At 57.1% G+C, this 22124-nt stretch overlaps 1 non-coding gene across 1 annotated transcript; it reads left to right on the top strand.

The window, feature by feature from the left end:
* The first annotated feature begins 11430 nt into the window (after positions 1–11430).
* LOC117199101 (U6 spliceosomal RNA) lies at positions 11431–11537 on the top strand. Its single transcript, XR_004480289.1, has one exon. It is a non-coding gene; the product is annotated as a U6 spliceosomal RNA (small nuclear RNA).
* Positions 11538–22124: the final 10587 nt, after the last annotated feature.

Genomic DNA, 22124 nt, shown 5'->3' with positions numbered 1-22124 from the left:
GTGGCAGCTAATACTCAGAAACAACCCAACAACCCGTGCGGGCAACCGGGGATGCGTGAGAAAATTCCAATGTGACTGGACAAGGAAAACCATCCTGCCTGACAGCAGAGGGAGTTTGCACACCTGTCCTGAGCCAGAAGGACATCCGAGGTGGACTGTTCAGACAAAATACAAGTTCGAGACCCATGGTGCCATTTTGAGAGTAAAGTTTTTTGCGACGCAAAAAAGTGTGTATTGAAGAAATACAGGCGGAGGAAATGCCCCAAGGGTTCCGCGGTTCCTCTGGGTGCGGGGTGGAGGGGGAACTTTCAGTTCTTACTTTATATTTATATTCAAGAGGTGGGATGAGCTGAGAGGTTGGATTGTATTTCTGTGTGAGTGTGTGTGTTCTGGTATTTTTTAACTTAAAAGAAAGTTTCATTTTCAACTCATGGCTGAAGTTGGGTCTCTGAAGAGCCATGGGATGGGGTGGGGTGGGTTTCCACTTGGGGGATCCCTGACCCCCTCGGGGACCAGGCTCACTGGGCATTCCCTGGAAGGAGCAGGCTTCCAGCTGCCCCGGGGTCCTTGGGGGGGAAAGCCAGGGAGGTGCCCCAGGGAGGCCCCCCCACAAAGGGCGACCCTGAGACTACGCCAAGTACAGGGAGCACTGAGGAGAGAGTCCAGCGTGGGGTACTTCCCTACTCGGGGCCCAAGTTCTCACCAGGTAAAGTGGACTGGTGAGCACGCCACCCACCAGGGGCGAGGCTGGGCTGCCTGGTCTCCCAGCAGGTGCTAGGGGAGCGCGGAGGGAGGGCCCCCTTCCCCGAGGGCAGGGACGGCCCCAAGCACTGCCTAGAGGAACTGGGTAATGCGGGGTGACGGAGCATCCCCTCTGAAGGTCCCTGTCTCAGTTTCCCCCTTTGCATGGAGCCTGGAGAGTGGAGGTCCTACCTCAGACCCTCGGAACCACCCAGCTCTTGGTTTCTCTGGCTTGACCTCCCCATCACCCTGCTGTCTGGGTGGGGCCTGGCCCCTGACTGCTCCTTGGCTTCCTCCCACCCCCAGCTGGCCCCAGGCGGCCCGTGACTTCTCTGTGCCTCACTTATAAGGTCTGCAGAATGGGCACAGAGAAGAACGAGAAATTCACCCACCAGACCAACCAGCTCCTAATTCCTTCCCTGCCTGGGGCCTGGCTGTGTCAGGCTGGACAATGACACCTCCCAGCCAGGGCTGGGGTCCCGGCAGGCCTCAGTGGGGGGCGATCCGGAGAAGGAGCAAACTGGGGGCAGAAGCACCGACTGTGCCCTCTGACCTGGCCTCCCTCCAGCCCCTGCAGCAACACTGGCTTCCTCTTCCTTGCTCCTTGGACACCACGCCTCATTCTGACCTCAGGGCCCTTGCACGGCTGGGCCCTTGCACGGCTGGGCCCTTGCAGGGCTGGTCCCTTGGACGGGAGCACCTCTCTCCCTCACTCTCCAGCCTATTATGCTGGCTTTTCACCTCGCCCCTCGCCCCACCAATGCCCAGGACTGTTTGATTTGCTTGCTCAGTGCCCCCACCCCAGTTCCTGCAGGGCAGCCCCCAGGCCTGGGCCTGGCACACGGTGGGCACCCACTGGGTGGAGAGGCTGGGGAGGATGGTGGTCCCCATTTCACAGGTGACAAAACCAAGGCTCAGAGGGAGAGGCCTGAGGTCAGGCAGAGAGAGGCACTTAGAAGCCCCCGCACAGGCAAAGGCATTTCCTCCCTCTCAGGGGGCTGCGGGGTCCTGGGGCAGCTGGTGGGGCGCCTAACGGGCCTGCTTGTGTGGCAGCAGCAGCTGGGGCTCTTGGGGCCCAACCCCCACCCGGAGTGCAGGAGGGAGGGCGGGAGGGGGAGGGGGAGGGGAAGGCAGCAGCTGGTGGCTGGCCCTGCGCCAGCTTGGGGCTCTGCGGGGAGGGGCTGCACGGGGACTGTGTCTCTCTCCCTCTCTCTCTCTCTTTCGGTCTCTGTTTCTCTTTATCTCTCTCTCTGCCCGTCCCCCTCTGTCTCTCTGGGTCTCTGTTTCTTTGTCTCTGTCTCTGTCTCCCCTCTCTCGCTCTCTGCCTCCTCCGTCGGGGCTGGGGGCGGGGCTGGCCCCATTTCAGAGCATTAGAATCCCCCCTTCACTTAGACCCGCCTGCATGACTCCCTGAACTGAAGGACACCCAGGCCTCTGTACCCTCACTGTGGTCTCTATCCCTCCCCAGATGGGGAGCCTGGGACACACCTCTCATGGGCTGGGGGACCCCGAGCAAGTCTCCCACCTGTAGAGTGTTTGTGGGCACCCTCTCTGGGCCAGGGCACGGGGGTGGGGGTGGGGGTGGGTCACAGCCAGCCTGGGAAGAAACAGTCACCAAGGAGCCACGTTATAGGCATCTAAACCTGTCGGGGGTCCAAGCTGGGTGGCCCGAGAGGGCCCCGGGGAGAGGATACAGAGGCCAGGAGCGATCCTGGTGGGGGCCCCAGCCTATGCAGAAGCCCTGAGGCCTGGGGCCACCCTCAGCCAAGTTCCTGGGTCCCCACCCCCAGGTCTCACAGCAAGCTGAGCTGGCTGACCCTGCCCACTGTGTCCGTACCCACCCCCCCGGCCCCCCAGGGTGTGCAAGCTGCAAGGAGGACGCTGCAGAGGCAGGGAGCTGGGTGACCCTCCCCCCCAGGACCCTTACCACCCAGGCCACAGCCCCCCACCTCTGCCAGCACCTCCCTGACAATAGAATCCATCCAGGCAGAAATATCCTCTGGGGGCTGTGGCTTAATCACCCCCTGATTTGCATTTTTGCATATTAATGCAGGCAGAGCTGCTAATTTTGCCGCATTATGTTAAAGGTGCACAAACTCTGGAACTGCTGAGGGGTGAGGAAGGGGCATTCCTCACTGGGCAGGGGTGGGGGGGGCTGGGTCTCTGGGGACAGGATCCCTGACCCTCAGGTCACAGGGATCATGTCCCCGAGGGGTCTCCAGGTCTCTGCTCCTGAAACTGGGGCATCAACCCTGGCGGGAATGGGGATTCTGGAATTTTCTGCAGGCGGCTCCATCCTGAGCATCCCATAATGGGAAAGTTGAGAATTTAGGATCAGACTGCCTTAAAACCTGCGGATTCTCTCATAGACCCTGGATGCAGCAGTCATCCCCACTTCCTGCGTTCAGGCCAGAAGCCCCGCCCCCACCCCCACTCCCTGCAGCCCCCGTGGTGGGTGCGGTGCGCCCCACAGTTGGCCCCAGGCTCTCTCAACCCAGGCTCAGGACGCCTTCCAGCTCCCACTTGCCCACCTCGGGTTCTTAGCACATGCAGCCCGCTCCCTCCCCGCGCCGGGTGTGCTCCTCCTTTCCCTACAAGGTCACCTCTTGAGCGGTCCTCTGAGCCACCCTGCCCACGCATGTGTCCAGCCCTGTCACCTCCAGGTCCCCATCACGAAGCTGGGAAACCGAGGCATAGAGCGACGAGGCCGCGTGCTCGGGGTCACACAGGGTCCTCCCAAGACCGCTCCCCTCCCAGGGGCCGCGGGGGCGGGGGCTGGACCCTGGGGACTCGGGGTCCTGAGGTTCAGGCCCGAGGTGAGCACTTGGGCGCGTGCTGCCACCTGGTGGCGCCCCGAGGTGGGGCTGCCGGTTTTCCTCCGGCATCGGAGCCCTCACCCTATGGAGACCACCGCGCGCTGGGGGACCCCGGGAAGCCCCCGGGTGCGGGGATACCGAGCCGGGCCAGACTCCCCGGACCCGGGCGCTTGGACGCCAATGGGCGGGATGGAGAGGCTTCAATGGTGAGAAAAGAAATGGGGGCCCGACCCGGCTGCCCTGTCCTGACCCTGTCCAGACCCCTCCCGCCCTGCTTCTCCAAACCTTCCCGTCCCATTCTCACCCTAAGCTGACCACTTTACGCTCCCGGCCTGACCCGGTGGCGCTGGGGTCTGGGGTCTTCCGGTCTGTACCCTCCTCTGCGCTACCCGGGACAAACGCGCAGCCGGGCCCGGGCCGCGGCCATTTTCCACTAGGGGGCGCCCGCCGCCCAGAAACCCGCGGGGCGCCTGCTGTGAGCGGCCACCATCTGCGCACGAGCGTGCCCTGTGCCCGTGGGTTCTGAGTGCTGGCGGCGTTGCGACTCGCGCAGGTAAGTCCACGCGTGCCCGGGCGGGTCCTCGCACGTGCGAGTACAATGTGCTCGCGTGTACGCAGCTCTCAGCTGTGCTCACGCGCTCGGTCCTGCTTGCACGCTGGCGTGTCTACGTTGACGTGGGTGCCCACACGGGCTGCAACAGCTCGTTTGGGTATAGAGTGCTCAGCTGTGTTCACATCTGTACGTGTGCCCTGGCGTGTCCATGCACATGCACGCACATTTGTGTTTGCACCCGTGAGGCGTGTTTATGTTTTTTCATGCGTGTGCACACGTGCTGGCCATTCCCAGACGTCCACGTTTCCTTTGTGCCTAGATCTGTCCGCCTGCCCTCCGGCATGGTCACACGTGTAAGTCTCCACGTGCTGCCTGGCATATCCGCATGTCCTGGCAAACACGTGTCCACATATTCTGGCATGTTTATTGCGTGTTCGCACATGTGCACTGTGATGGGGCACTCACACATGTGCACTGTGATGGGGCACATGAACGTGTGCTCACGCATGCTCATGTGTATATCTGTGTACACACCTGTGCTTACTCAAAGCCACAGCCCACACTCGGCCCCCCCCTCGGAGACCCTGGTCCCAGCAGGACCCCCTCCTACCAATTCAGCTGCCTGACTACCGTGAAGCCGTCCTCTTCCTCCCCGAGGTCTTGACGCCCATCCCTCTCCCTCCCTGCTCTCTCTATGGCCTACCCTCAATCTCCTCCCATCGGTGGCCACAGGCTCCATGTCACCTGCTCCAAACTCCCAGCTCCTGCACAGGGAGCTTCTGGCCGAGTTGACATCTAGGCCTTTGCTGTGGCTTTTGGCCCAGACCTCCCCAGGACTCTGCTGGCATGTCCCCCGCTTGGCGTCACCTCTGGCCAGCACTGGCCCCCACAAGGTCCCCCACCCCATTTCTTTCCTTTGTTGCCCAGGTCTCGGTGTCGGCTGTTGCCTCTCCCCCATGATGACCTGTGCTCTGTGAAGTCACCCCTCACGTCCAGCACCCCATGGGCACCTACCTGAGAAACAGCTCAGAGGCCCGACTGTCTGAAGGACATGCCCAGCAGTCCCCATGATTATGGGAAATCTATGCCCGGCTCTGACAACCAGCCACAGTCCGGCAGCCTCGGAGAAGTGCCACCATCAGGGAGCCTGCCTGATACCCCAGCCTCCCACCCCTTCCTCTCTACTCACACCACTCTTCCTTACTGTTCCCTCTCCACCCCTCAAACTCCTATTCATCCTGTGGGGCCCTGTGCCATTGGCCCCTCTTCTAGGATGCCTCGCCTGGTCTCCTGGGCGTGCACGGATGAGAGGCCACCATGGAGGCAGGCTGACCCCGGGTGGTCCAAGCCCAGTGTGCACACAGAAGGCCATCAGTGGTGCATCAAAGGTGGACTACAGGGAGGGTGAATGCCGGTTCCCGGGCCACCCCGCAGCTGTTGGTAGAGCTGACATGCTGCCCAGGAGGCTCTGATGTGCGCCCCTCCCTCCGTGCCTCTGTCCTTCCCTCTGTCTGTCCATCCCCTCCCTCTATCCCTACCTCCCACTCCTCCCTCTCTCTGTCCCCCTGTCACCCCCGGCCTGGCCACCCCCGCCCAGCCCCCAGGGGCCATCTCCTTGGCAACGGTGGCCATGGGGTCAGGGGCTCCATCAGTCTCCTCTCACCCCGGCAGCCCCGACCCTGGACCTGGACAGTGACAAGGAAGTGGGGTCAGGCCTGGAGCGCGGGGTGGGGGGATGCTGCAGGGTTAGGACAGGGGTCCCTCAGCCAGGGTGGGGGTGGCAAGGTGTGGAGGGGGAGAGAGGGTCCCTGGGGGTAGGGTCAGCAGGGTCAGAGATCAAGCAAGCCCTGGGCACACAGTGACTCCAAGTCAGGTCCAGGCCTGTTCTTCCGAGCACTCACGACATGTGACCTGCTCCTCAGCCCAATTTACGGCTGACAACAAGGCCGCCTGGCTGGGCACTGGTCAGAGCTGGCCCTGGAAACCAGGGCTGTGTCCACAGCACGCCAGGCAAGTCCACATTCCAGCTCCTGAGCCGGCTGCCATCACCGCTTCTGGAAGATTCCACTGTCAGTGCTTCTAGATTATTCCACCATCACTGCTTCTAGAATATTCCATTACTGCTACTGCAGGCCACCATTACTGCTTCTAGAATATTCCCCATCACCACTTCTAGAAGATTCCACTGTCACCGCTGCTAGACTGTTCCACCATCACTGCTTCTAGAATATTCTTCCATCACTGCTTCTGAAGAGTGTACCCCCAGGGGCCTTTAGGTTTTTCCCTTTCCGGGCAGGGGAAGGTCCCCAAACACACCAGGAGGAATTGGCTGTCTCCCTTCCTCAGCTGTGGGGGGCACAGCTCCGCAGAGCAGGGCAGAGGGGTTGGGGCCACAGGGGGCCCGGTGGCAGGTCGATGAGCCTGGCCTGTGAGGACATTGATTGCTAAGTGCGTTTGTATAGATCCTGAGACAGGTAGCCCTGGCCCGAGGGGACGGGAGGCAGGGCCATGGGAGCCTCGGGGGATCTTGGGGGGGCTGAGTGGGGACACTGTGGCTGGGGGCGCAGCAGAGCACAGAAGATACCTCAGCCTCACTTTCCCCATCGGGGAGGTGCAGATGTGGAGGCGGTTTGCAGTGGGCCTCCTGGGCCCCCTTTTCCAGAGGATGCACCTCCAGCTCAGAGAGGTCAGGCTGCTGGCCCAGGACCACACAGCCTGGGGGTGGGGGCCCGCAACGCGCTGTGCTGACGCAAAAGCCTTTCTTTACCCAGGGCCTTCCCACCCTGCGGCAGGTACCGCAGGTACCGGGGGGCAGCTGGGGACCCCCTCCCCGCCTGCCGGGCGGGGCCGCTGGCCCTTTAAGAGCCTCGTTTTGGCGCGGCCTCGGGTTATCGATCGCAACCTTGGAAACACGATTAGATTATATGGGCTGGGAACAGCAGCCTGGCGGGGGCCGCCCCGGGACTGCAGGCTTCTTGTAAACGGCTCCCCGAAGGGCACTGGGGTTGGGTCTCGGGCCCGGACGCTGGGGGCTTCCCGGGTGCAGGAGGCCCTGTGTTCCCGGGAGGGACGAAGGGGTGGATGACCGGTGCCCCCATCTTGTATGTTTGGAAACTGGGGCGCACAGAGGGGTGTGCCGTTGTCCAGCCACATATATTGAGCGCCTCATGTGCGGGGAGCGTGAATCCAATAGTCACTATATAGAAAAACATAATCAATTGGTATTATTACCATCAATAATAACTGCGGCTTGTGCTGTCCCGCTGTCCTGCGAAGGCTTTACACGCGTCCTCTCGCATCACTGCAACAATTGGTGTGGGTTGGGGGAGCCCATGATCGCATTTTACAGACGGAGAAACCGAGGCCTGAGCTCTCGCAAGCCCGAGGGGCTGAGCCAGAACGCGCAGCCCCCGGCTCATTCCTGGGGCGCCTCCCCGGCGGGTCACTTGGAAAGGGTCGGGAAGGGACCGGTTTGGGGGACAAGCCCTTCCACCAACCCTACCCCGTTCTGCACCTGCAAAGGCCTCTGGTTGGTGCTTGAGCGTGGTGGGCAGGACTGAAGGCAGACTTACCCCCCACTGTGGGCGGAGGAGGCGGCCAGTGGGGAGGACAGCGTGGGGAGGACTAACGGGCCTCCGCGCCTGTGCGGGGCTGGGGCGCCCCCTCCACCACCAACTTCTGAAGCTTGGGGAGAAAGCTACACTCACCCGAGGTCTGCCCACGCGCGTGGACTGGGCCGCGCAGGCAGCGCGCAGGACCCGCCTGGCTCACACACTCCTCCGTGGGTTGGGGAGTGGGTGGGAGGGGCACACCAGAGCACATGCGGACTTCCTTGACCACCTACTGTGTGCGCATGCGGGACCCTGCCGGCCCTCACGTGAGCACACCTGCCAGAATACGCAGCGAGAGCTGATTCCTACGTCCACCCACGCTCACCCCGGAGGCTCCCTGAGGCCCACTTCCAAATGCTCCGACAGTGAACGTTTGTCGATTGGCTAAACAATAGTGCTTAGCAGTAATGGTAATAGCAGTAAATTAAATCCAAAAGGCTTAGGCTGGATGTCGCCTCTTGCTTACCCTCCCAGCCTTATCATCCCGCAAACCTCTATCATCCAATCATTCCCAACATCTATTGAGTGCAGACTGTATGCTCCAGCTACCGCCTTCGTCCCCTCAACAGCCCTGTGAGGCAGGAAATATGACCCATCTGGTCTACAAAGGAGGAAACAGGGTCAGGGAGGTGGTGGGGCTTTATTGCAGAGCCCAGAAGATGAGTTCTAAACCCAGATCCATCTCTGCCTGACCCTCGGGTGATCTCTGAGGAAAGGGGCTTGATCGTGTATTTCTGAGGTTCTGAATGTGGGGAAACTGAGGCCCAGAGCCAGGGAGGCAGTTTAGACAAAAGTGGGGACCAGCCAGGTTTGGGCCCAAACCACACAGTGTGACCTTGAGAGCTTCACCAGGGATGGCACAAAGGGAAGGGGCCTGGCCATTGGAGGGGGGGTCTGAGTAGAGGGAGGTCCCGGGAGGGGAGCACGCCCACAGGCGATCCCAGACCAGCCAGCCAGAAGGGCCCTACACACAACAGGAGCTTAATAGATGCACCGTGAAGGCCCAGAGGGGACCATGGGAGGGGCTGCCTGGGGGCTGGGCAACGGGAGGGCTGGGGAGGAGGGATCCACCCATGTCCTCCCAGAGTCTTCCCTGCACACCCCAGCACAGGGCTCCCCCAGGGGCCCGCCGTGTGCCCTTTTATAGCCCTCCATCTCTCTACATCCCTCTGTCTCTCCCTGTCCCTCTGTCTCCCTGTCTCTCTGTCTCTGTGACCCTCTGTCTCTCCCTATCTCTCTGTCTCTGTCCACCCCTCTCTCTCCATCTCTGTCTCTGGGCTCTGCTGCAGTCACATGTCTCCCCACCTCTTAGCTCTGTCTCACCCCCTCCCAGAAGCCACTGGCCATGGCCTTGCTGGGTGCCTCAGTCCTGAGCCCCCGGCCATCAAGAGCCTTGTGGGGGAGGCGGGAAAGGCTGGCCCAGGAGCTCAGGGCCGCGAAGACTTGAGAAGCTCCACGGACGCCCCCGCCCCTCCTAGAGCAGGGTCTGAGGCCACTGGGCTGTGTGGCCTTGGCAGGGCCCCTGCCCTCTCTGGACAATGTTACCCCACTGTAGACCCCCAAAGGGCTGGGTCTCCAGGCAGTGGCGAGGAGACACGCAGGGCCCCATCCCTCCCCCTGGCTCAGCCCTCAGCTTTACGCAGGCTGGGAGAATCTGTTTTGGGCTCTGTCCCTGAGCCTGGGGCCCCCGAAGGGCCAGGCGCCCGTGGTGAGCGGACACTGGGTGGAGGGAGAGGAGAGAAGAAATGAACCCAGCAGTCCTTCAGATCTGACCCCCTCCCGCAGGGACCTCCCCTCACATCCTGCTAGGGAAACGGAGGCAGCAGCAGGACAAGGGTGCCAGAGGAGGGCCGATGCCCCAATGCTGGGCGTCCGTCCCCCTTGCTGCCTCCAGGCCTGGCTTTGGAGCATCCCCACCCCATAGATCCGTCTAGATCCACCCCGAGGGGCTGCAGGCTGAGGTGAGCAGGGTGGCCCGGGCCCAGAGGGGAGACAGCCTTCCAGACGGAGGGAACAGCAGGATGCAGGAGGTTCTGTGGGCCATGGGGAGGTCTGGGGTCTTTTTCTGGAGTGCACTGGGGAGCCGCAGGAGGCATTAGAGTGATACGCGGATGAGGAAAGAGTCATGCTTTGAACCAGGCCTCCTGGCCGCTGGGAGGGAAGGGACGTTGGGGGCAGGCGGGGAGGCTGGGTCGAGGCTGCTGCAAGGACACGTGGACACCTGAGTGAGGGCAGGGATGGGGCGACGGGCCAGGTTTGCCTTCCTGCCCAGCCCCAGAGACACAGAGAGAAGCAGGGTGACCAGGGAGGGGCCCAGGGCCAGGAAGGGGTGCAGGGCAGTGGCCGTGGCCCTGCAGGTCCCTCCGAAGCAGTAATTAAGGGCTCCCGGCATCCCCGCGGCGTGATGTATGTGTGCCTTAACTAATCATTTATTAGGTCACTGATGGTTCGTCAATATTAATTCATTTATTTAAACAACTCGGCTCCGTAATGAAGATGTTGCCTGAGAGGGGACGCCAGTGGGCGGCAGGGCCAGGGTTGCAGACAAGGGGCTCAGGCCCAGGTCTGGGGGTCTCCAGGGCACCAGGAGCCAATGTCCGGGTGAAACAACTCAGCGGGTCAGGGTTACACCAACACTCCTGGGCCGACGGGGAGACTGAGGCCAGAGCGGGAAGTGAGATCCCTGGAGGCCCCAGAGCGATCGCGGAGGGTGGTGAGAACTCAGACTGACCCCTCTGGACACTCCACCGCTCACCAGCCCTCTTCCTGCTGCCTTGCTTCTGGAAAGCAAACACCAGCCCAGCCAGCTGGCCACGGGCTAAAATGCTCAAGCGTGGCTTTCTCCTTACGCACGCTGTGCCCGCTGCCTGGTGCATCCTTCCCAGACTCCCTGCCTGCTGGCGGACTTAGACTTGTCAGGGGAACATTCAAGAACAAAAATCAGATCACATCCCTCCTCTGTGCAAGAGCCATCTATGGCTCCCCAGTGCCCCGTGGAGAAAATCCAAACTCATCTGTCTCTGCTGACCTCCCTGACCCTCCCCACCTCAAGGGGCCTCCTTCACGTCTCTAACACCTGTGACTCTGTCCTGGTGATTTGGTTACCTGTTTGTTCTCTGTTTTCCCTGCCACCCTCACCTGGCTGAGGGAAGGGACCCTGTCTGTCCCAGAGTGTGGGTGACGCTCAGCAAATGCCCCCCCAACAGCAGACACTCTGGGTGCCAGAGTCTTGGCCCCGTGGCCCCTGTAATTTCAGCATAGCTGCAGCTGCCTCTTCCCAGCGAGACTGAGGCCTCCTATGTGCTTCTGGAGGGACTGGAGGCGAGGGGCAATATCCCTCCATGACCTGATGGATAAGTGCCCGTCATTTGTCCTTGACAGTGACCATTCTGGGGTGTGTCCTTCGAGATCTTTCCTGGGTGGGCTCCTGGATAACCACCCTCACACAGCCCAGCTCAGCTTTTGGGGAACCCATGACTGGAGTTTCTGAGGTCCAGGAACAGAAAATACACATCGTGAAGCTCTCCCACTTCCTTACTCCAGATTCTGCCTTTTTTTTTTTTTTCTGGCTGCGCCGTGCAGCTTATGATATCTTAGTTCCCCGACCAGGGATTGAACCCGGGCCCTAGGCAGTGCGAGCGTGAAGCTCTCACGCTCTGGACAGCCAGGGAAGTCCCTAGATTCTGCCATTAAAAAAAAAAAAAATCTAGTGCTCGCCTCGGCAGCACATATACTAAAATTGGAACGATACAGAGAAGATTAGCATGGCCCCTGCGCAAGGATGACACGCAAATTCGTGAAGCGTTCCATATTTTTTCCTTCTCAAACTCTTCCGAAATATAGCAAAGGGAGGAACACTCCCAAACTCATTCTATGAGGCCACCATCCCCCTGATACCAAAACCAGACAAGGATGTCACAAAGAAAGAAAACTACAGGCCAATATCACTGATGAACATAGATGCAAAAATCCTCAACAAAATACTAGCAAACAGAATCCAACGGCACATTAAAAGGATCATACACCATGATCAAGTGGGGTTTATTCCAGGAATGCAAGGATTCTTCAATATACGCAAATCAATCAATGTGATACACCATATTAACAAATTGAAGGAGAAAAACCATATGGTCATCTCAATAGAGGCAGAGAAAGCTTTCGACAAAATTCAACACCCATTTATGATAAAAACCCTGCAGAAAGTAGGCATAGAGGGAACTTTCCTCAACATAATAAAGACCATATATGACAAACTCACAGCCAACATCGTCCTCAATGGTGAAAAACTGAAAGCATTTCCACTAAGATCAGGAACAAGACAAGGCTGCCCACTCTCACCACTCTTATTCAACATAGTTTTGGAAGTTTTAGCCACAGCAATCAGAGAAGAAAAGGAAATAACAGGAATCCAAATCGGAAAAGAAGTAAAGCTGTCACTGTTTGCAGATGACATGATACTGTACATAGAGAATCCTAAAGATGCTACCAGAAAACTGCTAGAGCTAATCAATGAATTTGGTAAAGTAGCAGGATACAAAATTAATGCACAGAAATCTCTGGCATTCCTATACACGAATGATGAGAAATCTGAAAGTGAAATAGAGAAAACACTCCCATTTACCATTGCAACAAAAAGAATAAAATATCTAGGAATAAACCTACCTAAGGAGACAAAAGACCTGTATGCAGAAAATTATAAGACACTGATGAAAGAAATTAAAGATGATACAAATAGATGGAGAGATATACCGTGTTCTTGGATTGGAAGAATCAACACTGTGAAAATTACTATACTACCCAAAGCAATCTACAGATTCAATGCAATCCCTATCAAACTACTACTGGCATTTTTCAGAGAACTAGAACAAAAAATTTCACAATTTGTATGGAAACACAAAAGACCCCGAATAGCCAAAGCAATCTTGAGAATGAGCTGGAGGAATCAGGTTCCCTGACTTCAGACTATACTACAAAGCTACAGTAATCAAGACAGTATGGTACTGGCACAAAAACAGAAATATAGATCAATGGAACAGGATAGAAAGCCCAGAGATAAACCCACGCACATATGGTCACCTTATCTTTGATAAAGGAGGCAGGAATGTACAGTGGAGAAAGGACAGCTTCTTCAATAAGTGGTGCTGGGAAAACTGGACAGGTACATGGAAAAGTATGAGATTAGATCACTCCCTAACACCATACACAAAAATAAGCTCAAAATGGATTAAAGACCTAAATGTAAGGCCAGAAACTATGAAACTCTTAGAAGAAAACATAGGCAGAACACTGTATGACATAAATCACAGCAAAATCCTTTTTGACCCACCTCCTAGAGAAATGGAAATAAAAATAAACAAATGGGACCTAATGAAACTTCAAAGCTTTTGCACAGCAAAGGAAACCATAAACAAGACCAAAAGACAACCCTCAGAATGGGAGAAAATATTTGCAAATGAAGCAACTGACAAAGGATTAATCTCCAAAATTTACAAGCAGCTCATGCAGCTTAATAACAAAAAAACAAAAAACCCAATCCAAAAATGGGCAGAAGACCTAAATAGACATTTCTCCAAAGAATATATACAGACTGCCAACAAACACATGAAAGAATGCTCAACATCATTAATCGTTAGAGAAATGCAAATCAAAACTACAGTGAGATATCATCTCACACCAGTCAGAATGGCCATCATCAAAAAATCTAGAAACAATAAATGCTGGAGAGGGTGTGGAGAAAAGGGAACCCTCTTGCACTGCTGGTGGGAATGTGAATTGGTACAGCCACTATGGAGAACAGTATGGGGGTTCCTTAAAAACTACAAATAGAACTACCATAGGACCCAGCAATCCCACTACTGGGCATATACCCTGAGAAAACCATAATTCAAGAAGAGTCATGTACCAAAATGTTCATTGCAGCTCTATTTACAATAGCCCGGAGGTGGAAACAACCTAAGTGTCCATCATCGGATGAATGGATAAAGAAGATGTGGCACATATATACAATGGAATATTACTCAGCCATAAAAAGAAACGAAATTGAGCTATTTGTAATGAGGTGGATGGACCTAGAGTCTGTCATACAGAGTGAAGTAAGTCAGAAAGAGAGAGACAAATACCATATGCTAACACATATATATGGAATTTAAGAAAAAAAAATGTCAAGAAGAACCTAGGGGTAAGACAGGAATAAAGACACAGACCTACTAGAGAATGGACTTGAGGATATGGGGAGGGGGAAGGGTAAGCTGTGACAAAGTGAGAGAGTGGCATGGACATATATACACTACCAAACGTAAAATAGATAGCTAGTGGGAAGCAGCCGCATAGCACAGGGAGATCAGCTCGGTGCTCTGTGACCACCTAGAGGGGTGGCATAGGGAGGGTGGGAGGGAGGGAGATGCAAGAGGGAAGAGATATGGGAACATATGTATATGTATAACTGATTCACTTTGTTATAAAGCAGAAACTAACACACCATTGTAAAGCAATTATACTCCAATAAAGATGTAAAAAAGAAATCTAAATCAAGATAGATTTAAAACATTCATTTAGGGGGCTTCCCTAGTGGCGCCGTGGTTGAGAGTCCTGCCGATGCAGGGGACGCGGGTTCGTGCCGCGGTCCGGGAAGATCCCACATGCCGCGGAGCGGCTGGGCCCGTGAGCCATGGCCACTGAGCCTGCGCGTCCGGAGCCTGTGCTCCGCAACGGAAGAGGCCACAGCAGTAAGAGGCCCGTGTACCGCAAAAAAAAAAACCCACAAAACAAACAAACAAAAAACATTCATTTAATAAATGAGCCTATGGACGCCACAGAGACTAAATTAGTCACATCACTGGATCCACTGCTCCATCTGCCTCTGTGGTTTACTGAGGATCTAAGCTTAAACTTTGTTACGACTTGAATGCTTCTACATTGTTTTAATATTTTCACCACTACTGACTATCCATAGATGTTATTATACCTGCCATTCTTCATTGCTCCGTTTGTTATTCAAAGAAGTGAAAACTATTTTCCATCAAATTTCCACTGAAATGGGTTAAGAAAGTTAAGAAAGAAATGGGTTAAGAAAGTTAAGAAAAGTATGAACGAAAATAGGTGCACCAAAGTAAAACAAATGAAAAAAGTTTTTATTTAAAAAAAAATCTAAAAATAAGGGTAGTAATTGAAATCTGCCTGGAGATGGCAGAGACGCAGGAATGAGGGTTGGAAGAAAGGTGTAAAGGGACACAAACTCCGTGGCACCGGTGGTACCGCTCATCCCAGACGCTGGGATTCTGGGATCTCGGAGTTCTGGGACATGGAGATTCGGGCATTTCAGGATGTCAGGATTCTGAGGTTTTCGGGGTTTGCTGCTTTATTCTCCTTCAGGGAGGCAAAGCGTCTACGGAGGGAGGTGGGCGCCTCTCCCCTGAGGAATGTCTGGGTCCCTGCTGGCCTGGGGCCAATTTTGTTCCCTCCTCCTCTCCCAAGACCCTTGCTGACTTCTTTGGCCAGCAGGTCCCAAGTCTGTCATGGACACAGTCATTGTCCCCCTTGTCCAGAAGGGGATACTGAGGCACTGTGTGGCTGCGTTACACGCAGGCAAATGTCAAAGCCAGGATTCAGACTCCTGGTCTCCATCTCTCCCACCCAAGACATTTCTTTCTTTTCTTTTCTTTCTTTGGCCACATGGCTTGTTTGATCCCACTGTTTGACCAGGGATCGAACTGGGCCCTCGGCGGTGAAAATGCCGAGTCCTAACCACTGGACCACCAGGGAAGTCCCTCACCCAAGCCATTTCTACCAGTCATCCAACTAGGGCCCTCTCCTGCTCTACAACCTGCCAGGGCTCCCCACTGCCCACTGCCCACAGGGTCATGACCCCGGGGCCAGGGTCTCGAGGCCCACACCCTCCTTGACTTGGTACCCTCAGTCACCCCTCTGCCTGTTGCTCACTCTGAAGGCTGAGCTCCGGCCCTCTCAGCCTGGGACTGTGTGAAGTTTCAGCTGGTCCCCTCAGTGGGCACGTCCAAGGGGCCCTGGGGAGGCCAGGTGGCAGTGTCTTCAGCTCTCCCAGCTGTGGCCTCTTGTCCTGGTTCTGGTCCAGCCTCTGAGGGCTGCAGTGCCCATTTTACAGATGGGGAAACTGAGGCTCCACAAATGCAGCAGGCCTGCCCAGCAGGCACGAATCACAACAACGACAACAATAATCTCTCACTGCAGGGTTGTTGTGAGAATTTGTCAGTTGTTCATTCATTCACTCGTGCCCCCAGGTGCACCTCTCTGTTCCCTGGGTGACCTGGAGCCCCAGCTGGTGAGTCCAGATGCAGTGGAGACAGAGCTGGGCACAGATATTTCCAACCCCCTGGAGGTCAGTGTGGGGTCAGAGAGAGAGATCCAGGGATGGGGCAGGGGGTCAGAGAGGGGCTGAGGGCCGGGCCTGGGGGAGGGCTTGAAGGATGCGAAAGTGGGTATTTTCTGAGTGAAGAGGGAAGGGAATTCCTGGCAGAGGGACCAGAGCTTGCAAAGGCTCAGAGGTGTGAAAGGGCATCCTTTCCTTAGAAATCCTGCCCGGCTGCAGCGTGAAGGGGAGGTTCAGACTGAGACCAAGGTTCCAGGGTCCATCGAGGACTCTGTGCTCTTGCAGGAGGGCACGGGGGCGGGGGCTCAGGTAGGGGAGGGCTGGGGCCCCAATCTGCCTCCCAGATTTGTTTATTTTTTTCTTATTTTTTTAAATTAATTTTTATTGGAGTATAGTTGCTTTACAATTGTTGATAGTTTCTGCGCCTCCCAGATGTATAACTCAACACTGGGTGCAAGTGGGAGCGAGAAGCCCCACTGAGAATGGAGGATTAATTGAGCACCTACTCTGTACCAGCCTTTGTCCTCATGCTCAGAGGTACCAGCACACCAAGGCTGGAGTTGGCTCGCAGTGGCGGTGGTTTTGCCTGCATCACATCCTGACAGCAGGGCTAGCCTCCCGGGCCAGCCTGAGGCTTCTACCGTGTGACCCAGGAGGGCCTCCCATGCCTTTGTGCACAGCTGGAACAGCTGAATCTCGCAGGGCCGGGAGCCGGGTCTCAGTGGCCGGGTGGTATGTGGCAGGCCAGTGCTGGCTCCCTTCCAGACTCGGCACCGCTGGTCCACGTCTGGGGTCTCCTCGGCGCCCGCGGAAACTCCCGGCAGCTCTCACAGTGAGCGAGGCGGGTGGCCAGGGCATTAAAGTTAACTTCCTCTTAAACAGACTTAATTAGTGTTCTCCAGTCCCACATAAATTAATCGTGGCCGGCCACGGAGGCTGGAGCGCCCGATCGATGGGCAGCTGGACGGCGGCGAGGATTTCTCCAGCTCATCCGTCACGTCGCTCTGGCTGATAACGGCTCACGGCTTTATCTTTTCCAACCAGGCCCGGCGGCCAGAGGAGTCTGGGCAGGGGCAGCCCCTCTCTGGGCCTCAGTTTCCACATCTGTGAAGTGGGGCGTTGCTCAGATGGGCAAGGAGCCTGCTGAGGAAGGAGTAAGGTAATAACGTAACAGTCCCCCAGCGGGTCATGGGACCAGCCTGGAGCTAAGTATTACTTAATTTTTTATTTTATTTTATTTTATTATTTTATTTTTTGGCCGCACCGCACAGCATGCGGGATCTTAGTTCCCCAACCAGGGATGGAACCCTGTGCCCCCTGCAGTGGAAGCGCAGAGTCTTAACGACTGAACTGCCAGGGAAGTCCCAAAGTATCACTTCATTTAATCCTGGCAAAGGGCTACAAAGCACCCGTTTCTGAATGTGTCAGCTGGGGGCAGAGGAAGTCATGTGAACTGGGCATTGAGCTCTAGGATGTAGTTTAAACACATCCCAAGGCGCCTCCTGCTCTGAGGGCTGGGACTTTGGGGGTGGTCACTGTGGCATTGATTGTGCACCTGCTGTATCAGGGCAGGGGCCAGGAGGGGGGTGGAGAATCCCCCAGGAGGCCCTGCACCCCAAACTCTGCCAGGGAAGAGGGCACCCCAAGTCTTCAGGGGTCAGTGGGCTTGAACAGGCTGGGGGGGATCCTAGGGCGTGAAGGGTGCAGGCAGCTCCCAGGACACCCCTCTAGACAAGCCCAGCCTGGCAGACCTTTGCCCTCCCAAGGCCAACGGGCCAGGCAGGGGTCTTCAAGAACCCTCCAAGTGGGGACTGAGACCCCGCATTCCTGCATGTTTACACAAAGATATTGTGAATACCTCCTAAGTACTAACCCCCGGTCTGGGCGCTGGGAACATTGCAGTGAGGACATCGGAAGTGACCTTGTTCTGTGGTAGAGACAAACAAATGAAGGTCTAACTAGAAAACCGTGAAAGATTCAGGGAGGGCTTCCTGGAGGTGGGGGCATTGGACTGAGACCTGGAGGAGGAAGGGCTGAGGTGGAGGGTGGCCGGGGGCAAATCGATGCCACCAGGAAGGGGTGGAGAGTGGGGGAGGTATGAAGGGGCTCCCGAAAGCCCCCAAACGTGGAACCATTCTGGAGTCGCGGGGAGGGAAGCGGGATGGGGCATTTGGTCAGGAGCAGAGCTCTGGAGGGGCGGCTTGCGGCTTGCGTGGGGGTGGTGGCAAGCGCGCTGAATTTACGTGTGGACGTGATCGATATGGGGCGTGGCCTGGGCCTAGGCGAGTCAGGCAAGGTCTCCCCTCTTTGAGGGCAGGGATCAGGTAGCAAATATTCCCCAACCCGGGAAGAATTTGGATTAAATTGAGACCAGAGAGGTCTCTGTCTCGAGGTCCCGGAGGCTGGTGGCAGACAGAACTGGACACGGACTGCTTCCAGGGCTGTGGGGCAGAGTGGGGTGCTAGGGAGGGATGGGGATGCGGGGTGGAGCCTAAGGGGTATTGGAGGCTCTGCTTGGGGGGGCAGGGAAGTCTCCCCAAGGAGAGGACTTTGAGTAAGGAGAAGGAGCTGCCTAGGTGACAAGAAGACCCGGATTGGATCTGCACGTGCAAAGGCCCTGAGGCAGGCAGAGTGAGGGATGGGGAGTGGAAGAGCCCCAAACCCCGGGTTGGAAAAGTGGGTGGGGTGGTCGGGGATTTGGATTTTACTGAGAAGGGAGGGAGCCATGGGGGGCTTCCAGAAGGTAGGGGGCAGGCAACAATGCAATTGTCTTTTGGAAATCCCTTCTGGTTCCCCACGGAGGCTGTCCCAGGCAGGAGGAAAGGAAGGAGGAGGTGGGGGATCAAGGTCCAGGCAGGAAACCAGGGGCGTCACGGACGGGAGCTACAGGGGTGGAGAGAAGTGGCCAGATTCAGATTTAATTTTTTTTTTTTTTTTTTTTTTTGCCTTGCTGCCACTCGTGTGGGATCTTAGTTCCCTGACCAGGGATCGAACGGGCACCCCGGATTGGAAGCTCGGAGTCTTAACCACTGGACCACCAGAGAAGTCCCTAGGGTCCAATTTTAAGGGGAGGGCGTTGGAAAATCAGGGAGGACCCCTCCATCGGCCTGGGGAGAGGCACAGGTGGTAATGTGTCCCCACCCCTACCTTCATAGCTGCCTGAGCCCAGACAGAAGGCTTCGATCCTGATGGCTCAGGGCTGCCTGGAATCATTATTCATAAACATATTTCAGGCCCAGCCGCTGAGCTGGAATCCCAGCCCTGCATGTGTGCCGACAGTATCCGGCTGCTGTTGTGAGCTCGGCCAGGTCTGGAAGCAAACTGCTCCTGGCCCAGCATCAAACAGCCACCCAGGCGGGCGGCTCCCCCACCTGGCTGGCCTCAGTTTACCCACCTGTGCAGTGGGGCTTCCTGTGGATGGAAAAGAGGTTGCTAATAGGGGTCTGCAAGCAGGAGCAGCTGTGTGCGGTCCCTCTACGAGCTCTGCCATGGAGAGACGGTACACAAACTCCCCAGCCTGAGGGGTCAGGGCAGGGAGCCTCCTCCAGGCTTCAGATTCCCCATCTGGGTCTGGTTGAGCGCCAGGCGAACAATAACAACAACAACAACAATAATCATATCTGCCCAGGGCGGCTGAGAGGGGCTTCCCAGGTGCCCCTGTTCCTTGGGCCAACTGACCTTCCTCTCTGGACCTGGCGGGAAGGATGCTGGTGGTTAGAGAAAAACGACGACTTTGGAAAATGTTGGTCAGGGAGCGGCTGAGTGGGGTCCTGTGCAGACTCGCCAGAGCAGCCAGTCCCACTGGCCCCTGGGGGCCTTGGGCCATCCACTGGGCTCTCTGATTCTCAGTGTCCCCATCTGTAAAATGGGGGTGGTTTGTGCCTTGAGGAAGTCTTCTGATCTTGGAGCCGCAGACTGGTGCCAGAGATGAGGTTACCCATGTAAAATGAGCTCCACCCTCATTACAACTTCACCTCCTGCCGGGGAGGCTGGGCCCCCTGCCCCGGGTGTGTCCCCAGAGCCTGGATGTGTGGAAGGCAGACAGGCAGGGAGGGGTGAGGAGGGAGGGGCTGCCTCTTCCCCTTAGGGGCCCCGGCGCCTCTCTAAACTCCCGGGAACAGCCTGCAGCAGGTCTGCGTGTCTTTGAAACTCAGTTTTCCCAGCTCTGAAATGGCTGCCCCGACTGGCATGCCCTTGTCTGAGCCCAGCCCCCTCTCCGACCGCTTCCACCCCCTGAGGGTCAGGGAGCTCACCCCCTCCCCAGAGCCCGCAGGTGGTAGTTTGATGTGAGTCAGGCTGGGGCCCGGGGATGGGTCTGGAGGAGGTAGTTCTGAGAAGAGGTGGAGACAGTTCTGAGAAACCCCGAGACCCTGAGGGACTGCTTCTCCTTCTCAGAAACGCTCCCCCCGCCCGCAGAAAGGCGGCTGAGCCAGAGACGTGGCAGCTGTAGGCAGGGGGCTTGGACCACCGCAGACACCAGCCCCTGACGGTACCCCTGCCTCCGGCCGCCCCCCATCTTCCCCCTCCAGCCACAGCCCCCCACCCAGGCCAGTGTCTCCCACCTCCTGCCTGTGTCCCCCATCCTTCCCCTCCAGGCCCTGGGCCCACCAGGCCCGTCCCCCACGTACCTGCTGGTTCTGAGCTGACGGCCTCCCCACCCTGCCCTGACCTGGGTCCACTTGTGGCTTTGGGCTGACAACCCCTTGAGCCCAGAATTCACACCCACTCAGCACAGATTGGGGGGCTGCTTCGGCCCTGCCTGCCCACTGTCCCCTCCCCACCCTGGGGAGGGGGTGACGCACTGACCTGCAGCCTCTCCTCCCCGACGGCTCCCCGGCCGCCCTGGCCCAAGGTCATGCTGGACACAGGAGCCCTGCACAGTGGGCCATCTCTGGGTCCCCTCGCTCAGGAAGCAGACTCAGCCCAGGGCACCCCCAGGGTGTCTTGGTTGGCAGCGCTGGGGCGGTGGGGCCACCCTGATGTCAGGCTGGGAACGGCTGCCACACGCTCCAGGCGGACCAGCTGCTCATTGTGTGTGGCTGGGGTCCCACCCAGGGCCTCCCAGGAGGCGAGATGCTGATCCTTGACCAAGTGCTCCCACCTGAGTCCTTACATGGCCCAGGCCACCCCGGTGTCCCAGAGGGAAGGTGGGGCTCTGGTGGACAGTAGCCGGGGTGCTGAGATGCAGGGAGGCCCCCAGCCCCAGTGCTGGGGAGGAGACACTGAGGAGAAAAGGAGGAACATCCCCTCACCTGGCTGCACCCAGAGCGGGCCTCACCCTCCCAGTCTCCCCACCCCACCCCTGCCTGAAAACCAGGCAGTTCTCCCAGGAGCTGGAGCCTGGTGGGTGGGAGTTGGAGGGGTCGAAGCCCCCAGCCTCCAGTTTCTGCTACAAATGTCAAAGGTTTCACATCCATCAGAACGGCTTTAAAACGCAGACAGGAAAAAAAATGAGACGTTTTGGAGGTGGAGGAACTGGAATCCTAGGGCATCGCGGGAGGGGCTGTGAGGTGGGGCAGCCGCAGGGGCCTCTTCCCTGGATCCCTCAGAAGTTGCACGGTGGCCGTGTGGCCTCGCGGTCCCACCCCCAGGGCAGCGATCGGCATGGGCGACGGCAGCCTCAGGTTGCAGCCCTGGATTTTTAAACATGGAGGTAAAATTGACTTCACGTAGAGCTAACTATGTTACAGTGAACAGTTCAGCGATTTTCAGCACATTCACAGCTGTGAGCAAACATCACCTCTAGTTCCAGAGCATTCCGTCACCCCAAAGGAAGCCCCGTCCCCATCAGCAGTCGCCCCATCCCCCTCCCCAGCCCCTGATAACCAGGAACCGACTCTCTGTCTCTGGATCTGCCTGTTCTGGACGTTTCCCATCCATGGAATCACACCCTGTGGGTCCTTCTGTGTCTGGCTTCTCTCACTGAGCAGCATGTTCTCAGGGTCCATCCATGTTGTCGCGAGGGTCAGGGCTTCACCCCTTTGCGTGGCTGAGTGATGTACCACCGTAGAGACGGACCACATTGTGTTTATCCATCATCTGTTGATGGACATTTAGGT

The sequence above is a fragment of the Orcinus orca genome, chromosome 3 (genome assembly GCF_937001465.1).
Source record: "Orcinus orca chromosome 3, mOrcOrc1.1, whole genome shotgun sequence".
In the NCBI taxonomy this organism is placed as follows: domain Eukaryota; kingdom Metazoa; phylum Chordata; class Mammalia; order Artiodactyla; family Delphinidae; genus Orcinus; species Orcinus orca.
This window is presented reverse-complemented; position numbering and strand designations above follow the sequence as displayed.